Raw genomic sequence first — 24,370 nt, 5'->3', positions numbered from 1 at the left:
GCAAATTATAAGAAAATCATTCACTCCAAGTCAGAAAGTGCTTTTACTCAATTCTCGCTTGCACCTATTCCCAAGTAAGTTACGCTCTCGTTGGTCTGACCCATTTATTGTTCATACTGTTTTTTCACATGGGGCAATTGAAATTAAGGACCCAAAGAACGGTGTCACGTTTAAAGTTAATAGTCAAAGATTAAAGCCATATCTAGCATACCAACCACATGGAGAAGACATCGAAATAAATTTGAGTGACCCACCAAATTTGAATTGATTTTTTTTTCTTTTCGGTGATTTGATTTTTTTTTCTTTCTTTCTTTATATTATTCTTTTGCTAATTGAAATTATTTTTCATAAGTGTGTTTGTTAACTATTAAGTTTTCTCTTATCATTTTTTATCATGAGTACCTTACTTAGACCGTTCCTCCTGAACATTCTTAAACCACTTCAACGTGTTAAAACTCATCTCAAAAGGCAGATTCAATTTTGTAAAACACATCGCATTTGGGCTCTACAACCACCAGAGTTAGTATCTTATGTTGAGGGTCTAGAAAGACAGCTCAAAGATATTGAGAGAAGTGTTTACGACATCCAGTTGGAGCTTGAGGTGAATTCAATAAGAGGACGATTTTAATTTTCTTTGTGTGTTTTAATTTATTTTTCTGTTTGTGTGCTTTAGTTTGTTACCCCGGTGAAGTGGCGGATAACGGTACTCCGTGACAATCAAGTCGGTTACTTCAGCTTCCCATAATAACTTATATTCTGAGGCGAAAGTATGGACAGAAACGAGATTCTAGCGAAACTTCACAAGCGATTCCCTTCAGTTCCTCAGAATGCCCTTCTTACGATCTATAAAGCTCGGTCCGAACGCATGCGATTGCTCATGAGGAATAACATACCTGCTGATATTCGTTGGTTAATTGAGGCAAAAGTACGATCGGCAGGTGAGTTACCTCCAAAATTTATTACATACATGCCTGGTTGTGGTAAAGGAAATTATTCAAGAAAACGACGAGCTCGAAGAATTTCTGTTGCTTGTCATAAGTGTGCCAGAATGAGTTGCAATAAAAACCCATGTTCTTTAGGAATGGTGTCTGATAACAGGGAAGATAAGATTCAATTCATTAGGGATGGCTTGAATAAGGAGTCATTGGATGATATCCTTTTGTCTCTTGAAACGCATCCCAATGGATATGTGCAAGGAGCGATTCTCCAGTTATAGCCATTATTTCAGAAAGAGCATGCACGATATAGTCTCGAGAATCTGACTATAAACGACCCTGTTTGTCAGTTTATAAGAAAACTGGATGGGAAGCCTATCCTCGACCCATAGAGGGCGTTCAAGCCGTTTCTGGACGTAAAATCAGAGGAAGATGTGAGCCACAGTCGCAACTACCTGTAAATATCCTTTCACTTTACTATTATTTTATTTCACTATTGTTTTATTGTGTGCATTATTATCTTTAATAATTTTATTACTGTTTGCTTTTTCCCTTTTACTGTTTCCTTTTTTACTAGCGAGCCACGTGCTTTTCACGTTATCTGACACTGACATGTTACCTCATACACAACTGTGATCCACTGTCACCAAGATTCTTAAATGTGATTTCTTTTTTGTCAAGCACTCACAAATTATTTTTGAGAAGTATCACAATGGCAGCTACTCCCACTAGACAATTCAAGAACATTTGTGTGCTTTCTGGATTTACATATGGCAAACATAAAGAGTTCGTTAAGGCAGCCATAGATCTTGGTCGAAGCATAGCAGCGAGAAAATTACACTTGGTGTAAGGAGGAGATAATCGAGGGTTATCAAAAATGGTCTCAAAAACAGCTTTTATCAGAGGCAGCCAAGTGTTAGGTATCATCCCAAGAGTCCTAAAACCATTGGGCAGTTTGTCTGACTCATCAACTGGAGAAGAGTTAGTTGTCTCAGGTATGCAAGAAAGAATAACTGAAATGCTTAATCATGCTGATGCTTTTATTTTCCTTCTAGGAGATCTTGCAACACTAGAGGCACTTATCACACTAGCATCTTGGGCCAATCTGCACATTCACCAGAAACCCATCGGTTTGTTAACCATGCAAGAAAAACTATTTCATTCCTTCTAATGTGAAAAAACTTTTTATTTGTGCTCACACTGCTAATGAGCTACTTAATCTGTTACAAGCTTATAAACCGGAGCCAAACCCCTAGACCTTTGTGTTGGAGCACCCAAATAATGATGGTAACAGTAGCCGCAGTAAGAAGTACAAATTAGATTTAACTCTCTGCTTGTAAATATTTTCTTTTGTGTTGCACCACCCAGGTGATGACTTCTAAACTCTACTTCTTTCCTTTCAAACATTGAGGACAATGTTTCGTTCTGGTTGGGGGGAGGGAATAGTCGACAATTGTGGAATTTTGGTTAAGTTTTTACTAATTTTTTATTGTAGAAACTAACTGTTGCTAACTTTTTATGTTGAAGATGGCTGAATATGGAGGGTAGTGACTCTAGAAACTCATCTTCATCGTTTTAAAAACAAATTAAAAAAAATATTTCTTTATTAAGTTTTGATGTTCATTTTTCTTCTTCTTTTTAATTTCTCCTATATAAATATACATTTTCCAACTTTTGAGTCGAAGATGGTTGAATATGGAGTGTAGTTCCTCTAGAAACGCATCTTCTTTAAAAAAAAAAAACCATTTTCGTTTTCTATCATTTTATGTGTAACTTTTCTAATTAGTTTTTATGCATCATTTTCACATTTCTGCATACATATTTTCCTTTCATGCTTAGAATAGGTTAGGGGTAGAATGTTGTTTGAAAAAAAAAAAATTTGTGTGAGTTGTTTTAACTTTGGATGACATGATTAATTTCAAATTTTAGTATTTGTATTATCTTTGGTCTTAAGTGATGTTACATTATGTTTGCTACTCTACATGTTGATGTCGGAGACAAATATGAGTTGCTTGAAGGAATGAACATGTCATAATAAGTACCAAGTGAGTTTTTGAGCCTATTATTTTTCTTAGAAAATAACCCTTTTGCCCACTCTTTATACAGCTTAGCAGTTTATTATTTACACACAATCTCTAAATTGCTTTTGAGTTAACCCTTAAAAAAAATTGTAAAATAAAAAAAGAAAAAAATGTGTGTTGTTACATTGGGAGGCCCATCTAACTAGTAGATATTGATGATTATTTAGAGCCCTAAAAGATGATGGAAAGGCCATCTTTGATCCGTTTGAGCCTTTCTAGCCATCCCTTTTATTAAATATCCATAGTTAACCCTTTTGAGCCTTTAAAAAAAAAAAAAAACCTTTTCTTTGTCAACTTATCATCTTGATCCACTCCGATTTGGAGTATTACCCCATGTCTTATAAGTTTCATCACCTATTTATATTTGAGAAAAATGTAAATAGTTATTTTGTTCAGTGAAGTTATGCTAAAAAAACAAAAACAAAAGTTGTTGTTTCAAAAGAATAAAAATAAAAATAATAGGTGAAATCCACCTTGCAACTTCAAAAAAAAAATTCTGCATTTTTCTCAAACATACACTTTGTTTTCCTTATTTCCCTTCTTTGTTAGCCATGTCCCCAGCCTACGTTACGTCCTAATAAAAGTCCTTCTTGTTTTTGGGAACTATAGTTTGAAGTAGAAGCTAGTTATATGGGCTAAAAAGATGTAGTGATGCATAATAAAAAAAAAGATAAATAAAGTGGGTTGACTAGCATTTTTGTTTGACTTGAGATCGTATTATTTCTAAGTTGAGGGCATATTTATTTCTTCTTGGTGAGAGCATGTGATATCACTTCTTTATTATTTTCTCTCTCAATTACCATTCATTGGAGTGACTATTTTTAGTGGGTTTAATTTATTTGTAAGAGTGTCACTACTTCCAGTGAGATTTTGGGGTTTGACATGTCATTCTTGAAAGTAGATATAACAAAGTCTACTGGGCTAATTCATGTGGATGGTTGATGTGAGTGTGATGTTACTTTAGACTAGAGATAATGCTTATACTTTTATTTGATTACTATCATTAATCTGATTGAATAAACACGAGTGTTTCTAAATTTAAAAAAAAATCATTTTGAATTTGAATTTGAATTTTATTTTCGCTTCATTTGCTAGGGACTAGTAATAAGCTGGTTGGGGGGTGTGTTGAGTGTTAGAAAATGCATATTTATAAAGGAGAAAACCGTCATTTTACATTTCAAGTCTTACTAACCTTTACTTTTATGAATTTAACCTTCTTTTGATTTAATTCCGTTTGTTTTATTTTAATTAAGTATTTTATGTATTTTAGGGGCATCATAGTCATTTCACAATAAACGAGAGATCAGATGGCAAAACGGACATCACTTTTGAACTCAGGACGGTCGAAAACCTTAGGAGGAGCATAAAAGGAAAAATAGCACTGTTCATATGTACGGTACTATTCACGTGTACGGTACTGTATATGTTACTGTTCACGACACTGTTCACATAGACGGACGATGACGTGGCATTGACCGATGATGTGGCATTGACTGATGAGGTGTCACGATCCTGTTGGGCTAAAATTCTTATGTACTGTTGATGGTGACGTGGCAGCATATCAGTGGACAAAAAAATCTCGCGTATGGTACATGCACCACATAGGATTATTTTCATCTAAACCGCGTTACTGTTCATCCGGGTCAAACCGCGTTACTGTTCATCTAGGTCAAACCGTGTTACTGTTCATCCGCGTGGTCAAACCGCGTACTGTTGACTGATGATGTGGCGCAATCCTGAGCGTCCAAACTATTTTTAATCCGATGGCCATGATTTACTCCATGTATCTATAAAAAGGGGGCCTCTCTCCCCTAATTGGATATCTCTGAATCCATTTTTGGACTTTGTTTTCTGTAATTCCCTCTCCATCTTGTATTTTCTTCGTATTTTAATAAATTCCCATTTTGCCCCTAGTTCAATTATGAGTGGTTAATTTTCTTTCAAGCTTGGGTTGAAGGTGAAGTCTCAACATGTGTCATGGGCTTAATTTGGTAAATTTATTTTCTCTTCCCCTCTAGTTTTTATGGATGTTTTGACTTCTCGTCGATAAATAATACTAATCTTGTCTAGTACCGCCTTGGTTTCACCGGCCCTCTAGTACAAGGTTATTATTATTTGGCACGATAAGCCCTTAGCACCATATTGATTAGAGTGTGGTGAATGAGGTGTGGATTCCCCCCTCATGATTTAATTGGTATTAATAAGGATTATTTAGCCCATGATGCATGTTGATACGGATCCAGATACCCAAGTACATCATTTCAATAGATTTCTCTTCAATTTATTCTTGTCATTTCAATTCCAATTTTAGAATTTATTCTCGCCATTTTAATTTAAGTTTTAGCATATTCCAAATCATTTCCACCACAAATCCAATCACCCATTCACAAAATTAATTCTACACAATTAAAATCCACCTCCTCGTGGGATCGACACTCGTCACCATTGATCTATACTACAATAGATTCGTGCACTTGCGAGTACATTAAAATTTGCACAACAACGACCACCTTTTATAATTTTGACTATGAAATATTTTACAAGCCTAAATTGTTACTATGGACTTTCATGAATCTGATACGAATGTTTTATGCCTATGTATGATTTCAATTATTTATGATTGTATAGGAGCCACCTCTTGAGATTATATGGGGGCCACCTCTTGAGAAACAAAGTGCCGCAAAGTGCCACATATAAGTCATTGCATGTCAAAAACTAATTTGAATGTTTTGGCTCATTGTCCATAGTTATTCGGATTCTGATCGTATTATACGATATATCTGTTCTGGACCAGTACTGGGTTTCTGCTATGAGTGTGCACACGATATTCTGATTATGTTTCTCACCGGGTCAGCGGGACTATAGGTGACACTATGTGACATGAGCTAACTGTTTATTTTTTGTGTATGCGTTATACGATTTGCTTTTATAATTGATTATGCTTTTGATATTCTGAGTTACCGTGAATTTATGTCATCTTATTGAAATTTTTTTGTTTTATGAAATTTATAAATTATGATATATGTTTTACAAAAAGGAAGGCTTGTAATATTTTCGGTACTGAAGCTTAGTATGTTAGGAATTGTTTTACTCAGTTGACGGCTCACCCCTCGTCATTACTTTTTACAGATTAGTTTCCTTTAGAGAGACGTGCTTAACTTTGGAGTTAGAGATTTTGTTTACTTTTGCTATTTGAATAAAAAGAGGAATAAACTCATGTTTCTTTTTAGTTTATTTCTGTTATGAACTTGTAATTTAGAGTTTTAAGACTTTTGTTATTTTTATGTTTCGGGAGAGGTTATTTAGTGTTAAGTGTATGAATTTGTGGATTTATTTGAACAAGAATTTGAGGTATTTCAGTTTGGTATTTATGAGTAAGGATTATTGCTAAAAAATAATCCTTCTTCACGTGCTCTGCACGTGTTAGATTTGGGGTGTTACATAAGTGGATCATTGCTAAAGAATAACTAGATAGTTGTTTCAAAGAAAAAATGCTTTAAAATATTGAGGGATGACCACCAACTAGGAAGTGGATGACAGCTAACTTTGATTTCTCAATTTTTTAGATTTTATAATTTAACCCAAAAATTTCTAACATTACATATTGGCCCAAAATGTTATAAAATCTATCAAATAGGCAATTTTCCATAATTTAAAACAATACTTATATGATTTCAAAGTTTCTGAAATTTTCCAATTACTTAATATATTTGAAAACAACCATTTTGATAAAAACATTTTATTATTTTACTTCATTGCGTATATTTAAAAAACAAAAGAGGGCGATTTATGAGAGTGATACAGTTAGTTAGGTTGGTTATCTCCTCTTCTTAACTTTAAGGTAGAGGGTTCGAGTCTCTCAAGTGGTTGCAAGAGTGATTTCTTATGCTAGGCAATTGGTTGTATTAATTTTATATAAGTTTTTAATAGCTCCACTAAAAAAATAATAGTCCAAAGGTTCTATTTGAGAAAACAATCAAAACGTTATTGGTCAGGTTTAAAATTCAATAATTCTAGAGTTGAACTATTGGCACCCTTCGAAAAATCTTGTTAAAACCCCTTCTCAATATATATTTTATTTAATGTCAAAAAATATCCTTTCTTAAAATAACTAAAATTTTCAAGCGTTCTCTCTACAAAACTCAAAAGCACTATCTTCAGAAAATAGAAATAATGAATATGAAAAAAAAGGAAACACATATTGATATTTTATTTTTGTACAAAATCAATTGTATAGATAAAAAGTTAAAAAAAAAATAAGAGAGAGAAGTAAATGTGATTCAATTAGTTTTGAATCACAAGGGAAGTAGGACTAAGCTTTATTGGTTTATTGTATGAGCGTTTAATCACTTGGTGGAATTTTCAAAATATAGCAAGATTTTATCTTTAAGTTTTAGTAATACATGCAAATTTAAAAAATAAAAAATAAAAATAGAAAGAGAGAACAAATTAAGTAGAGTTAATTTCATTTATAGTCGTCTCACTCTAATTTTAGCTTTTGAAATGTGCAAGCCCAGGGAGACCAATAAACTTGTGCATGTTTCGTGTGTTTTCAAATTGAGTAATGATATTTGACTCGTCAAATTATCACACCAGCCACTACTTTTCAGTTTATCTTATTATTTTTCAGAATTATCCTTATTAAAATTTGTTTTTTATTTTATTTTATTCTTTCTTCTATCCTTTCTAGCACAACTACCACCTCCACCACCTATCTTTGTTAACAACAAGTTTATCATCACTACGACTACCTATCTTCTTCACTATCGACCAATTGAATTAATTTTTTTTTCTTTTCGTTGATTTGATTTTTCTTTCTTTTTTTTTATTATTCTTTTGCTAATTGAAATTATTTTTGCATAAGTATGTTTGTTTAACTATTAAGTTTTCTCTTATCATTTTTAATCATGAGTACCTTACTTAGATCATTCCTCCTAAACATTCTTAAACCACTTCAATGTGTCAAAACTCATCTCAAAAGGCAGATTCAATTTTGTAAAATACATCGCATTTGGGCTCTACAGCCACCAGAGTTAGTAGCCTATGTTGAAGGTTTAGAAAGCCAACTCAGAGACATTGAGAGAAGTGTTTACGACATCCAGTTGGAGCTTGAGGTAAATTCAATAAGAGGACGATTTTAATTTTCTTTGTGTGTTTTAATTTGTTTTTTTCTGTTTGTGTGCTTTAGTTTGTTACCTCGGTGAAGTGGCGGAAAACAGTACTCCATGACAATCAAGTCGGTTACTTCAATTTCCCATAATAACTGATATTCTGAGGCGAAGGTATGGACAGAAACGAGACTCTAGCGAAGCTTCACAAGCGATTCCCTTCACTTCCTCAAAATACCCTTCTTACGATCTATAAATCTCGGTCCGAACGCATGCGATTGCTCATGCGAAATAACATACCTGCTGACATCCGTTGGTTAATCGAGGCGAAAGTACGATTGGCAGGTGAGTTACCTCCAAAATTTATTGCATACATGCCTGGTTGTGGTAAAAGAAATTATGCAAGACAACGACGAGCTCGAAGAATTTCTATTGCTTGTCATAAGTGTGCCAGAATGAGTTGCAATAAAAACCCATGTTCTTTAGGAATGGTGTCTGATAACAGGGAAGATAAGATTCAATTCATTAAGGATGGCTTGAATAAGGAGTCATTGGATGATATCCTTTTGTCTCTTGAAACGCATCCCAGTGGATATGTGCAAGGAGCGATTCTCCAGTTATGGCCATTATTCCAGAAAGAGCATGCACGATACAGTCTCGGGAATCTGACTATAAACGACCCTGTTTGCCAGTTTATAAGAAAACTGGATGGGAAGCTTATCCTCGACCCATAGAGGGCATTCAAGCCGTTTCTGGACGTAAAACCAAAGGAAGATGTGAGCCACAGTCGCAACTACTTGTAAATATCCTTTTACTTTACTGTTATTTTATTTCACTATTGTTTTATTGTTTGCATTATTGTCTTTAATAATTTTATTACTGTTTGCTTTTTCCTTATTACTGTTTGCTTTTTCCTTTTTACTGTTTCCTTTTTTACTCGCGAGCCATGTGTTTTACACGTTATTTGACACTGACATGTTACCTCATACACAACTGTGACCCACTGTCACCAAGACTCTTAAATGTGATTTTTTTGTCAAGCACTCACAAATTATTTTTGAGAAGTATTCCAATGGCAGCTACTCCCAATAGACAATTCAAGAACATTTGTGTGCTTTCTGGATTTAACTATGGAAAACATAAAAAGTTCGTTGAGGCAGCCATAGATCTTGGTCGAAGCATAGCAGCGAGAAAATTACACTTGGTGTATGGAGGAGGTAATCGAGTTATCAAAAATGGTCTCAGAAGCAGCTTTTATTAGAGGCAGCCAAGTGTTAGGCATCATTCCAAGAGCCCTAAAACCTTTGGGCGGTTTGACTGACTCATCGACTGGAGAAGAGTTAGTCGTCTCAGGTATGCAAGAACGAATAACTGAAATGCTTAATCATGCTGATGCTTTTATTTTCCTTCCAGGAGATCTTGCAACACTAGAGGCACTTATCACACTAGCATCTTGGGCCGATCTGCACATTCACCAGAAACCCATCGGTTTGTTAAATGTCAATAACTTTTATGATGGCTTCATCGCATTTCTTAACCAGCAATAAAAAACTACTTCATTCCTTCCCATGCAAAAAAACTTTTTATTTGTGCTCACACTGCTAATGAGCTACTTGATCTGTTACAAGCTTATAAACCGGAGCCAGACCCATGGACCTTTGTGTTGGAGCTTCCAAATAATGATGGTAACAGTAGCCACAGTAAGAAGTACAAATTAGATTTAACTCTTCGCCTATAAATATTTTCTTCTGTGTTGCACTACTCAGGTGATGTCTTCTAAAGTCTACTTCTTTCCTTTAAAACATTGAAGACAATGTTTCGTTCTGGTTGGGGGGAGGGAATAGTTGACAATTGTGGAATCTTGGTTAAGTTTTTACTGATTTTTTGTTGTAGAAACTAACTGTTGCTAACTTTTTGTGTTGAAGATGGCTGAATATGGAGTGTAGTGACTCTAGAAACGCATCTTCATCATTTGAAAAAAAAACAAAAAAAACAAAAACAATAAAAAAATTAAAAAAACCAAAAAAAAAATAATAACGTTTTCTTTTTAAGTGTAACTTTTCTAATTAGTTTTTCTGCATCATTTTTACATTTCTGCATGCATATTTTCCTTTCACGTTTAGAATAGGTTGGGGGATAGAATGTTGTTTAAAAAAAAAAAAATTGTGTGATTTGTTTAAACATTAGATGACATGATTAATTTCAAATTTTAGTATTTGTATTATCTTTGATCTTAAGTGATGTTACATTATATTTGCTACTCTACCTGTTGATGTCGAAGACAAATATGAGTTGTTTGAAGGAATGAACATGTCATAATAAGTACCAAGTGAGTTTTTTAGCCTATCATTTTTCTTGGAGAGTAACCCTTTTGCCCATTCTTTATACAGCTTAGCAGTTTATTATTGTATACTCGATCTCTAAATTTCTTTTAAATTAACCCTTAAAAAAAATATAAAATAAAAAAAAAGAAAAAAAAATCTGTGTTGCTACATTTGGAGGCCGATCTAACTAGTAGATATGGAAGGTTATTTAGAGCCCTAAAAGGCGATGGAAAGGCCATTTTTGATCCGTTTCTGCCTTTCTAGCCATCCCTTTTGTAAAATATCCATAGTTAACCATTTTGAGCCTTTAAAAAAAAAACTTTTTATTTGTTAAACTTATCATCTTGACCCACTCTGATTTGGAGTATTACCCGATATCTTATAAGTTCCATCACCTATTTATGTTTGAGAAAAATGTAAATAATTATTTTACATTTTGAGCTTATGCCAAACAAAAGCAACAAAAAAAAATTGTTATTTTAGAATAAAAAGAAAGAAAAAATAAATAACAATAATAGGTGAAATCGACCTTGCAACTTTCAAAAAAAAAATTCTCTGCATTTTTCTCAAACATACACTTTGTTTTCCTTATTTTCCTTCTTTGTTAACCATGTCCCTAGCCTACGTTACATCCTAATAAAAGTCCTTCTTGATTTTCGGGAACTATAATCTGAAGTAGAAGCTAGTTATGTGGGCTAAAAAGATGTAGAGGTGCATAATAAAAATAAATAAATAAATAAAAGAAAAAGAAAATAAATAAATAAATAAATTGGGTTGACTAGCATTTTTGTTTGACTTGAGATCGTATTATTTCTAAGCTGAGGGCATATTTATTTCATCTTGGTGAGAGAATGTGATATCACTTTTTTATTATTTTCTCTCTCAATTACCATTCATTGGAGTGACTATTTTTATTGGTTTTAATTTCTTTATGAGAGTGTCACTACTTCCAGTGAGATTTTGGGGTTTGACATGTCATTCTTGAAAGTAGCTATAACAAAGTCTACTGGGCTGATTCATGTGGATGGTTGATGTGGGTGTGATGTTGCTTTAGACTGGAGATAATGCTTATACTTTTATTTGATTGCTATCATTAATCTGATTGAATAAACACGAGTGTTTCTAAAAAAAAAAATCATTTTGAATTTGAATTTTATTTTCACTTCATTTGATAGGGACTAGCAATAAGCTGGTTGGGGGGTGTGTTGAGTTTTAGAAAATGCATATTTATAAAGGAGAAAATCGTCATTTTACATTTCAAGTCTTACTAACAACTCTTACTTTTATGTATTTAACCTTCTTGTGATTTAATTACGTGTGTTTTATTTTAATTAAGTATTTTATGTATTTTAGGAGTATTATAGTCATTTCACAATAAAGGAGAGATCAGACGGCAAAACAGACATCACTTTTGAACTTAGGACGGTCGAAAACCTTAGGAGGAGCATAAAAGGAAAAATGGCACTGTTCACATGTACGGTACTATTCATGTGTACGGTACTGTCTAAGTTACTGTTCACGACACTGTTCACGACACTGTTCACATAGACGGATCGATGACGTGGCATTGACCAATGATGTGGCATTGACTGATGAGGTGTCACGATCCTGTTGGACTAAAATTCTTATGTACTGTTGATGGTGACGTGGCAGCATATTAGTGGACTAAAAATCTCGCGTACGGTACATGCATCACACAGGATTATTTTCAACCAAACGGCGTCACTATTCAACCCGGGTCAAACCGTGTTACTGTTTATCCACGTGGTCAAACCGTGTACTGTTGACTGATGACGTGGCGCAATCCTGAGCGTCCAAACTGTTTTTAATCCAGTGGCCATAATTTACTCCATGTATCTATAAAAAGGGGGCCTCCCCCCCCTAATTTGATATCTCTGAATCCATTTTTGGGATCCATTTTCTGTAATTCCTTCTCCATCTTATATTTTCTACGTATTTTAATAAATTTCCATTTTGCCCCTAGTTCAATTATGAGTGGCTAATTTTCTTTCAAGCTTGGGTTGGAGGTGAAGTCTCAACATGTGTCATGGGCTTTATTTGGTAATTTACTTTCTCTTCCCCTCTAATTTTTGTGGATGTTTTGACTTCTCGTCGACAAATAATACTAATCTTGTCTAGTACCGCCTTGGTTTTACCGACCCCCTAGTACAAGGTTATTATTATTTGGCACGATAAGCCCTTAGCACCATATTGATTAGAGTGTGGTTCATGAGGTGTGGATTCTCCCCTCATGATTTAATTGGCATTAATAACGATTATTTAGCCCATGATGATGTTGATACGGATCCAGATACCCAAGTATGTCATCTCAATAGATTCCTCTTCAATTTATTCTCGCCATTTCAATTCCAATTTTAGAATTTATTCTCGCCATTTCAATTCCAATTTTAGGATAATCCAAATCATTTTCACCACAAATCCAACCACCCATTTACAAAATTAATTCTACACACAATTAAAATCCACCTGCTCGTGGGATCGGCACTCGTCACCATTAGTCTATTCTACAATAGATTCGTGCGCTTGCGAGTTCAATAAAATTTACACAACAGTGGTAATATGTAATCTAATGGCTTATTTATTAGAGTGTGTGGAAAAATATGACATAATTATTTTTGTTAAAATATTAATTAAGGTTATAATAGAAACTTTAAAAGGATGTGATAGCTTATTTAATAAGCTACTTATAAAAAGCATCCCCTACCTATTTTTAAAAGATACTGTCAAAACAGAGAAAATTATAAAATAAGCAGCTTTTACAAAATTTACGAAACACTATTTTTATCACAGATTATGAAACATGCAGCTTATTGATTTTTTACCTCAATCCCAAACAGGGCCGAAATTTGATTGCCACATTTTATCTTACATGCTTGCACTTTTTAGTTAATATTATTTATTTCAAAATTACCCTTATTAAAAAATAAAAAAACATTTTTTCTTCTATGGCATGTTGCCAATGGGTCCTCTCTTATGTCTTCCTCATTTTTTAAATTGATTCAAATTTGAATCGAATCTTAACTTCTAATTGAATACTAAATTGTGATTAAATAGAATGTTAGATTATCACACAAAATCAAAACCAATATCGTAAATAATAACAAAATTCATTGTTTCTTCATAAAATTTAACAACAGCCCAACATTAAAATTTATCATATGTTGGTGAAGGTTTTTGGTGGGTCACTCAAATTTATTTCGGTGTTTTCTCCATGTGGTTGGTAATCTAGATATGGCTTTAATCTTTGACCATTAACTTTAAACGTGACACCGTTCTTTGGGTCCTTAATTTCAATTGCCCCATGTGGAAAAATAGTATGTACAATAAATGGGCCAGACCAACGAGAGCGTAACTTACATGGGAATAAGTGCAAGCGAGAATTGAATAAAAGCACTTTCTGACCTGGAGTGAAAGATTTTCTCATAATTGGCTTGTCGTGGAAGACTTTCATTCGTTGCTTGTAAATCTTGGCATTTTCGTATGCATCATTGCGAATTTCTTCAAGTTCTGCCAGTTGTAATCTTCTTTCTGAGCTGGCTTGCTGCATGTCAAAGTTCAATTTCTTGATGGCCCAATACGCACGATGCTCGAGTTCCACAAGTAGGTGGCAAGCTTTTCCATACACTAACATGTAGGGTGACATCCCAATCGGGGTCTTGAAAGTCGTTCTATATGCCCATAAGGCATCATCAAGTCTTAATGACCAATCTTTTATGTCTGGCCTCACCGTCTTTTCTAATATGTGCTTTATTTCTCTATTGGGGATCTCAACTTGGCCACTGGTTTGCGAATGATATGGGGTTGCCACTTTGTGAGTGATTGAATACTTTGTCAAAAGAGCTTTAAATGCTTTGTTACAAAAGTGGGCACCACCATCACTGATTATTGCTCGAGGGAATCCAAAGCGTGAAACAATGTTGCTTTTCAAAAATCCTATCACCACCTTGTGATCATTGGTTCTGCATGGAATTGCTTCTACCCATTTCGATACGTAGTCAACAGCAACCAATATGTATTGATGGCCAAAAAAAGGGGGAAAGGGTCCCATGAAGTCGATACCCCATACGTCAAAAATCTCAACCACTAAAATTGGATTTAGTGGCATCATGTTCCTTAGTGTAATGCTCCCCATTAGTTGACACCTATCACATGAAGAACAGAAAGTGTAAGCATGTCGAAATATAGTTGGCCAATAGAAACCACATTGTAAAACTTTAGTTACTGTTTTCTTAGCACTAAAATGGCCTCCACAAGCTTGTTCATGGCAGAATGAAAGAATATTATGAATTTTATTTTCTGGGACACATCGTCTAATAATTTGATCTGCACAATACTTGAACAAATACGGGTCATCCCAAAAGAAATTTTTTATCTCTGCAAAGAATTTAGCCTTGTCTTGCTTGGTCCAATGCTCTGGAAGTTTACCTGTAACAAGATAATTAACTATATCAGTATACCAAGGTAATACTTCCACACTCATTAATTGTTCATTTGGGAATGACTCATTCAATGGTAATGTTTCCATAATTGTGTCAAAATGTAGACGAGAGAGATGGTCAGCCACAACATTCTCTGTCCATTTCTTATTTTTGAATTCCAAGTCAAATTCCTGCAAAAGTAACACCCAACGAATTAGTCTAGCTTTTGCATCTTTCTTTGTGAGAAGATATTTAAGAGTAGCATGATTTGTTAATATAATTATTTTACAACCAATGAGATAAGATCAAAATTTCTCTAATGCAAACACTACTGCTAGCATTTCTTTTTCAGTAGTTGAATAGTTCAACTGTGCATCATTCATTGTCATACTAGCATAGTAAATAACGTGGGGAATTCGATCAACTCTTTGTCATAATACTGCTCCTACTGCATAATCAGATGCATCACACATGAGCTCAAATGGTAAGCTCCAGTTTGGGGGCTGAATGATGGGTGATGATGTCAACAACTGCTTTAGTTTTTCAAATACCACAAGACATGAATCATCAAAGATAAAAGGTACATCCTTAGCAAGTAAATTGCATAAGGGTCTAGAAACTTTGCTAAAATCTTTAATGAAACATCTATAGAAACCAGCATGCCCAAGGAAATATCTTACTTCTCTGACTGTTTTGGGTGGAGGAAGATTATAAATGAGATTCACCTTCGCTTTGTCAACCTCAATACCTTTGCTCGAAATGATGTGACCGAGAACAATACCTTGTTTTACCATAAAATGACACTTCTCATAATTTAAGACCAAATTCTTCTCGATACATCTCAGCAGAACTAGTGTTAGATGATGTAAACATTGATCAAACGAGTCACCAAAAATAGAAAAATCATCCATAAAGACTTCAAAGAATCATTCAACCATATCAGAAAAAATGCTTAACATGCATAATTAAAATGTAGCAGGTGCATTATATAATTCAAATGGCATCCTCCTATATGCAAAAGTGCCAAAAGGGCAAGTGAAAGTAGTTTTCTCTTGATCTTTTGGTGCTATAGGGATCTGATTGTATCCTGAGTAGCCATCTAGAGAGCAATAAAATTCATGGCTTGTTAATCTATTAAGCATTTGATCGATAAATGGTAAAGAAAAATGGTCTTTACGTGTGACAGAATTCAACTTTCTATAATCAATGCAAACACGCCATCCTATAGTTACTCTAGTGGGTATCAATTCATTATCGGCATTCGTAACTACTGTAACTCCTGACTTTTTGGGGACGACTTGTACAGGACTGACCCATGAACTATCAGAAATTGGGTAAATGATACCTGCATCTAATAGCTTAAGGACTTCAGTTTTAACAACTTCTTTCATATTAGGATTTAACCGACGTTGCATTTCCCTAGTAGGTTTAGCATTTTCATCAAGGTGAATATAATGCATGCAGTCGACTGGGTTTATACCTTTTATGTCCACTATGGTCCATCCTAATGCTCCTTTATGCTCTTTTAAAACATCCAACAACTTACCTTTTTGTTCGTCATTTAGGGATGATTAGATGATTACCGGCAGAGTACTTTCTTCTCCCAAAAATGCATATTCCAATGTGTTAGGCAATGGTTTGAACTCGAGTTGTAGTGGTGATTCTGATGATGGGATGAGTTTCTTCTCTGATGGTGCTACTTGTTCAACTCTTGACTTCTATTTATTAGTGTCCATGGATGGTGCTGAGTCAAGTAGGGCGTTGACCTCATCAATTGATCTGTCAATATCAAAATCCAAATCAGAGTGAGTTAAACATGTTTGTAAAGGATCATCACTAAGGTTTGAAAGAAAAGTATTAGCAACTATTGTTTCTATTAAATCCAGATCAACAATTCCATCATCTGCACTGTGAGGTTGTTTGGCAATGTTGAAAATGTTTAGCTCCATAGTCATGTTGCCGAAGGACAACTGCATATTTCCAATCCTGCATTGAATGTGAGCATCTGCAGTTGCTAAGAAAGGTCGGCCTAGAATAATGGGGATGTGCTTCCTTGAATCCTGTATTGGTTAAGTGTCAATTACAATAAAATCAACAGGAAAATAAAACTTGTCTACCTGGATAAGCACGTCCTCCATAATACCATGAGGTATTTTTGTGGACCGATCTGCAAGCTGCAACATCACTAGAGTTGGGTGTAATTCTCCAAGTCCAAGTTTCAAAAATACTGAGTAAGGCAACAGATTTACACTAGCTCCTAAATCCAACAAACCATTCTCAATTGTGTGGTTCCCTATACTACACGAGATAGTGGGGGAGCCTAGGTCTTTGCATTTTAGAGGAATTTTATGTTGGAGTATAGAACTAACGTTTTCTGTTAAAAATGTCTTCTTTTGAACATGAATATTTCTCTTTTTAGTACAAAGGTCTTTAAGAAACTTAGCATAAGATGGAACTTGCTTTATAGCATCAAGTAAAAGGATGTTAACACTTACATGTTTGAAGATTTCGAGAATCTCACCTATGGATTTTCCCTTCTTTCTTTTCGCTAACCTCTGAGGAAATGGAGCTTTCGGAACGTATTCTCGTGGTTTGGTTTCTTCTCTCTCCTCCAGTGATGAGTCCTCAACACTCACAGGTAAAATTTGATTTTCTTTTGTCACCGGCATCTCTACTTTGTTGTCGACTTCTTTTCCTTTTTGCAAGATCATGACTGCTTTGACCTCTCCATGCTGTTGTGGTGAACTGATACTTACTTCATGCACTCCTTTAGGATTAGGCACTGGTTGACTTGGAAACTTGCCTTTCTCAATAGTCATTGCCAAGGTCTGAACTGAAGAAGCAAGCTGTCCCACCATCTTCTCGAGGCTTGAAACTAATTGGGCTTGTGAGTTGAAGCCTGCTCTCAACTCATTTCGTAGTCCATCAATGGTGCGGTTCTGTTGCTCAATCGTGGAGTAAGATTCTTGAGATTCTGGAAAGAATCCTCCCATGGTCTGGGTTGAGAGTAGTTCTGGTTCTGATTGTATGGTCTAAATGGTGGCTGAGAGGCTTGAGGAACTTGAGGAATTTATTGCATTGGTGGAGTTGGAGCTGCTGGTCCATTCTGTTGGAATCCTTGAGACCATGAAAAATTGGGGTGGTCTCTCCATCCAGGGTTATATGTGTTGGAGTATGGGTTGTAATTCGATGGTTTTCTCATTACACCTATGGCATTGACTTAATCTGAGTATGAGTCATGATCATGTGGCTTTGTTGATTTAGCAGTTGATAACGATGCTATTTGTCGAGCGAGACCTTCAACCATCTCCTTGACTTCTTTGATTTCTGAACTCGACTCGCCAATGTGAACCTCATTTACTGCCTTAATTCTTCTAGTATTCCTGAGTGATCGACTCCGTTGTTGCGAATTATCCGCTTGTCGCTGGAAGAATCCCCAAATCGCTGATGCACTTTTTGACATTAGCTCTCCTCCACTTGTTGCCATTAGCCATTCTTGCACATTCGGCAATAATCCCTCCAAAAAGTATTGGCATTGGTGCCATTTCTCGTACCCATGATGTGGACACTTCAAGAGTAGCCCATTGAATCGCTCCCATGTTTCGAAAAACTGCTCATCTTCTCTCTAGGTAAACTCTGAAATTTCCCTGCGAATAGCATTGGTTTTATACACTGGAAAATATTTATTCAAAAATTTCATTACCATTTGTTCCCATGATGCGATGCTATTAACATGCAAAGTATTTAACCATGAACGAGCTCTATCCTTTAAAAAAATGGGAATAGTCTAAGTTTTACATCATCATCTGAAAAATTCTCATATTTATCATCATCTGAAAAATTCTCATATTTATCATCATCTGAAAAATTCTCATATTTAAATGTTTGACAAATAGCATAAAAATCATTCAAATGATTATATGGGTCCTCATTTTCTAGGCCATAGAATGTTGGGAGACAATTTAGCATACTAGGTTTTAGTTCAAAGCTCCTAGCAGCTACATTTGGGTATCTTATACATGATGTACTCAAATTAGCTAAGGGACTAAAATAGTCCTTAAATGGCCTCTCCTGTGGTTGCAAATCCATTTTATTTTTAACTTGTTTGTGTGTGCGAAGTGTTTTCTCAAGTTCAAGGTCTATAGGTTCAAGATTAGGTAATAATGACCTACGACCATGCATGCAAAACAAATAAAATAAAAATAAAGATGGAAACAAAACAAATAAAAGTAAAGAAGAGGGAGAAATTACGATACTAACCTTATCACGATGTTAAAACCTTTCTATAAAAATACACAAAAATAAATACGTGAAATAAATTAACTAAAAATAAATTAATAAGATAAATAAAAAAATTACAAAGAAAAATAAATTACAAAATTTTAAAGAAGAGAAAAAGAAAAGAAATACTAACCTTTAAATATAGATTCACTTTCTTTTTAAAAAAAAAAATACAAGAAAACAATTTAAATGGAATTATTCACAAAAATTAATTCTATAAATTAAAATTACTTACCTCCCCGGTAACGGTGCCAAAAACTGGTTGTGCAAATTTTATTGAACTCGCAAGCGCACGAATCTATTGTAGAATAGACTAATGGTGACGAGTGTCGATCCCATGAGGAGATGGATTTTAATTGTGTGTAGAATTAATTTTGTAAATGGGTGGTTGGATTTGTGGTGAAAATGATTTGGATTATCCTAAAATTGGAATTGAAATGGCGAGAATAAATTCTAAAATTGGAATTGAAATGGCGAGAATAAATTCTAAAATTGGAATTGAAATGGCGAGAATAAATTCTAAAATTGGAATTGAAATGGCGAGAATAAATTGAAGAGGAATCTATTGAGATGACATACTTGGGCATCTGGATCCGTATCAACATGCATCATGGACTAAATAATCCTTATTAATGCCAATTAAATCATGAGGGGGGAATCCACACCTCATGAACTACGCTCTAATCAATATGATGCTAAGGGCTTATCGTGCCAAATAATAATAACCTTGTACTAGGGGGCCGGTAAAACCAAGACGGTACTAGATAAGATTAGTATTATTTGTCGACGAGAAGTCAAAACATCCACCAAGGTGGTACTAGATAAGATTAGCCCATGACACATGTTGAGAGTTCACCTTCAAGCCAAGCTTGGAAAAAAATTAGCCACTCATAATTGAACTAGGGGCAAAATAAAAATTTATTAAAATACGTAAAAAATACAAGATGGAGAAGAAATTACATAAAATAGATCCCAAAAATGGATTCAAAGATATCAAATTAGGGGGGGGAGGCCCCCTTTTGATAGATACATGGAGTAAATTATGGTCATCGGATTAAAAACAGTTTGGACGCTCAGGATTGCTCCATGTCATCAGTCAACAGTACGCGGTTTGACCACGTGGATGAATAGTAACACAATTTCACCCGGGTTGAACAGTGACGCGGTTTGGTTGAAAATAATCCTGTGTGATGTATGTACCGTACGCGAGATTTTTAGTCCACTGATATGCTGCCACGTCACCATCAACAGTACATAAGAATTTTAGTCCAATAGGATCGTGTCACCTCATCAGTCAATGCCACATCATCGGTCAATGCCACGTCATCGATCCGTCTACGTGAACAGTGTCATGAACAGTAACATAGACAGTACCATACACATGAATAGTACCGTACATGTGAACAGTGCCGTTTTTCCTTTTATGCTCCTCCTAAGGTTTTCGACCGTCCTAAGTTCAAAAGTGATGTCCGTTTTGCCGTCTGATCTCTCCTTTATTGTGAAATGACTATAATGCCCCTAAAATACATAAAATACTTAATTAAAATAAAACACACGTAATTAAATCACAAGAAGGTTAAATACATAAAAGTAAGAGTTGTTAGTAAGACTTGAAATGTAAAATGATGGTTTTCTCCTTTATAAATATGCATTTTCTAAAACTCAACAACCACCACAATCAAATTACCACCACAACTAATATATATTCTCTCCAATATCAAAGTTTTGATTTAGTAAGTTCATATTTTTTATATTATACTTGTATTTTCTACTATAAGATTAAAAAAGACTTGCATATAATTATGTAATTTTTAAATTATGAATAATTTCACACGAAAATTAACGAAAACCAATTTCATAACCAAGGCGTTTAACATTCAATCTATTTATATTTTTTCTATAGTCATGGTGCTTATTGCAACAACTTTAATGTGAAAGTAATGCATATTACTTTTTTATTTTATCTAGATTATATATTATTACAAATATTTATCATATTTTTTGTAACAAATTATTAAGTTCTTTTCACTTAACATAATTTTACGTGTTTTAGAAAGAAAAGGACGCGTCTAAACATTATTAAACATACTTCAAAAAATAAAAGGTAATTTAAACTTATATCTATTTTAGTCACTATATGATAAAATAACACGTGTTAAGTCCATTATTTATAGAGTTAGCATCTTATGGCAAGTCTAGTTAAATTAGAATTTTATTTATTGCATATCTTGTAATAGGGATTAATTTATAATTCCCTAATTTACTGATATTCCAATTTATTAGGAATATTTGTTTCTTAATTTAGTTAGATATCTAATTTAACAAGTCAATTAATGATGCGATTCTATAATTGGCACATGAGATTTATTTAGAGCAAGAAGTTGATTAAAAAAGGAAGTTTATTAAATGTTCTATATATTTCTTGGGAGACAAGTAAGGCAAGAAATCAGATTTATTTTTATTTAGATTCGTAGGAATTATAAGAGTAAAGAAACTCTTATTTGGAAATAATCTAAGTCTTTTAAGACTTGCTATTTTTGTCAAATCCTAGTGCCTATACAAAGAGATGCATTTCATAATTGAAGGCAACATAGAGCATAAAGCATAGAAGCAAAATTCAGCCTTCTCTATAGAGAATTTGATTTGGCGCATAATGTTGTGGATCTTGGATCACTAGACATTGAAGAATTGAAAAATTATTATTGATCACTTTGCAAAGTGCCCTGAGGATCGTGGATCAAGAGGGGTAGCAATTATTCAAGAGAAGCTGATTCAGTCTAAGGTTGAGTAAACTGTATGATGATAAACTTAATCGTGAACAATAACAGTGAACAATATTTCCAGAAATTAATTAAGTTGTTAATTTTAGGTTTTTAATTACTTATATCTATTTTCAATAGATCTAAATTCCTTTCAATTGGCATCAGAGGGGGACACTAACTATTTATTTGGTGAGAATCGTGGAACCTAGATCTATTTTGTAGGTATGAGTTTGCAAAGAGAGAGAGAGGCTCTTTGGCACGTCCACCTGTACCAGATAGGACGAATTATTCTTATGGGCAGCAAAGGATGGAAATTTATTTGACAGCTATTGATGAAAGAGTTTGGCAATGTGTACTTACTGGATATGCTGTACCTACTAGAATTGATGAACATGGTGCAGAATCTCTAAAGCCAGTTAGAGAATGGACTAATGATGAACTCGATGCATCTAGATATAATGCAAAAGGACTTAACGCTATCATCAATGGAGTTGATGTGTTTCAATACCAACTAATTTCTACATACAAGACATCTAAAGTTGCTTGGGATATACACTAAAACACCTTTAAAGGTGACAATACAGCTTCTAAATTTCAAAAACTTACATTTGATTTTGAGAACTTGAAAATGCATGAGCATCAAACCATATCTAAATTTAATTCTAGAATTCTTACTATGGTTAATGATTATCTTACTTTTGGAAAGCCTATTTCTAAGGAAGAAATTTGTAGAAAAATCTTAAGATCTGCCCATCCTAGATATCATCTTAAAATTTTGGCCATTGAAGAATATGATGATATGTCTACCATGACTAGGGATTCACTTATAGGAAAATTGATGATTTATGAGACTAACAACTTTAATTTGAATCCCAAGAAAGAAAATAGTATTGCTTCTAGGCTGAAACACAGGTTCTCGCCACTAAACCAAGTGAGGATGATGATCCATATATGTACGTGGATAATTCACTTGCACTCATTGCAAAAATTTTTAAGAAGATGTTGAAAAAGAAGAACTTTAACAAACTAAAGAAGACTTTTACATCAGTGGCTCAAATGGTTCAAAAAGGTTCTTTTAACTCTAATTTTAAATTGTTTGATTTTAACAAACTTAAGGGCATTCCATTCAGAGAATGTGGAGGCATAGGACACATACAAGCACAATGTGCTAGCACGTTTATGAAAAATAAAGCAATGCAATCCACCTGAAGTGATGATGATTCTAATGATTGAAATAAATGTTGCGAAAATATGCTCTTTAAAAGCATATGTGTTTATTTAATTGTAATAAACAATTTTTTTTATTAATAAAATAAATGAGGTATTTTATTCAAATATCTTAATTGCATTAATATTTGTATTAAAGTCCATTTAATCATATTATATGTATTTATGTGATCACCATGTGGATTCACAGAAGACATAATATTTGTATTAAATACAATTTAGTTCGCAGTTGATAAATAAAGTGGGCACTTTATTTAGGTATAGGTTGTAATAAATTCATTGAATGATTTGTCTTAATCATGTATGAATTTATTGATGTAGTACGACTACATTGAACATGATCACACATGAGATTTAATTAACTTTGTAATAACTGTCAGACTTATTAAATCTCATAGGAATTGATTTTACTGTAATCTTAATTTTGAGTTAATTATGATTTCATGATTGTAATTGTTATTCCATTTGAGTTACCAATGGGCACGACTTGTGGTCAAGATTACCCGGTATCTTGGTGGGAGCAATTATGAGTATTGGAGTTATGGATTAACAATATAGAATTTGTACAACACATCTCTTGATGGGTTTTCGGCACTTGATCATAGAATTCTCTGGCCAGAGTTTGTCAACATATTTAGTATGTTGAAAATGATCATTAGAGAAAACCAGTAAGTATCAAGGAACAAGATGTAATTAAATTGATTGGACAGTTGAGATATCGATTTAATTAATGATGTGGTACAAAGGATTGTGCAGTAAAGAAATCAATGTGGCTTGGGACGAATTATTATTCGAGCATACAATTATGGAGGTCAATTCCAATCTTTTAGTGGAGTAGATTTGGAATTAAATAATTAGGCTAGTTTAATTACAGGCCTAATTATTATAGCCACTATTGTATGTTCCCAAATGATCCCCGGGTTAGCTCATTTAATTGACTGCACCACTATTGGACTAATAAGTAAGATAACTAGCTATTTGGGTCAAAAGCCTAAATATATCTTTTAGTGGGAGGCTCCATTTAATTAGCTTGTGTGTAAGGGGCCTTATGTTATTTTACAAGGTGGGTCCCCTATAGAAAAAGCAAGTAACGTGAGTTTTGGTTTTTGATTATTTTGGAGCCTAGGGTTTTCACTAAAGGGAGATATAAAAGGCTTATTTTCTCTAAAGAAAAAGAGAGAAGCCACTTTTACAGATCAGAGAAAAAGATTTT

The 24,370-nt window shown here is 34.0% G+C and overlaps 1 non-coding gene and 1 pseudogene across 1 annotated transcript; both read left to right on the top strand.

Annotated features, from left to right (window-relative positions):
• The window catches only part of LOC112097300, a 49,566-nt pseudogene that overhangs the window by 23,393 nt on the left and 1,803 nt on the right, over nt 1–24,370 (top strand).
• LOC112097493 lies at nt 18,439–18,542 on the top strand. Its single transcript, XR_002905025.1, has one exon. It is a non-coding gene; the product is annotated as a small nucleolar RNA R71 (small nucleolar RNA).

This window comes from Citrus clementina, unplaced genomic scaffold, assembly GCF_000493195.1.
Source record: "Citrus clementina cultivar Clemenules unplaced genomic scaffold, Citrus_clementina_v1.0 scaffold_6, whole genome shotgun sequence".
Classification (NCBI taxonomy): domain Eukaryota; kingdom Viridiplantae; phylum Streptophyta; class Magnoliopsida; order Sapindales; family Rutaceae; genus Citrus; species Citrus x clementina.
The sequence above is the reverse complement of the archived record's forward strand: the minus strand, read 5'-3'. Positions and strand labels throughout refer to the sequence as shown.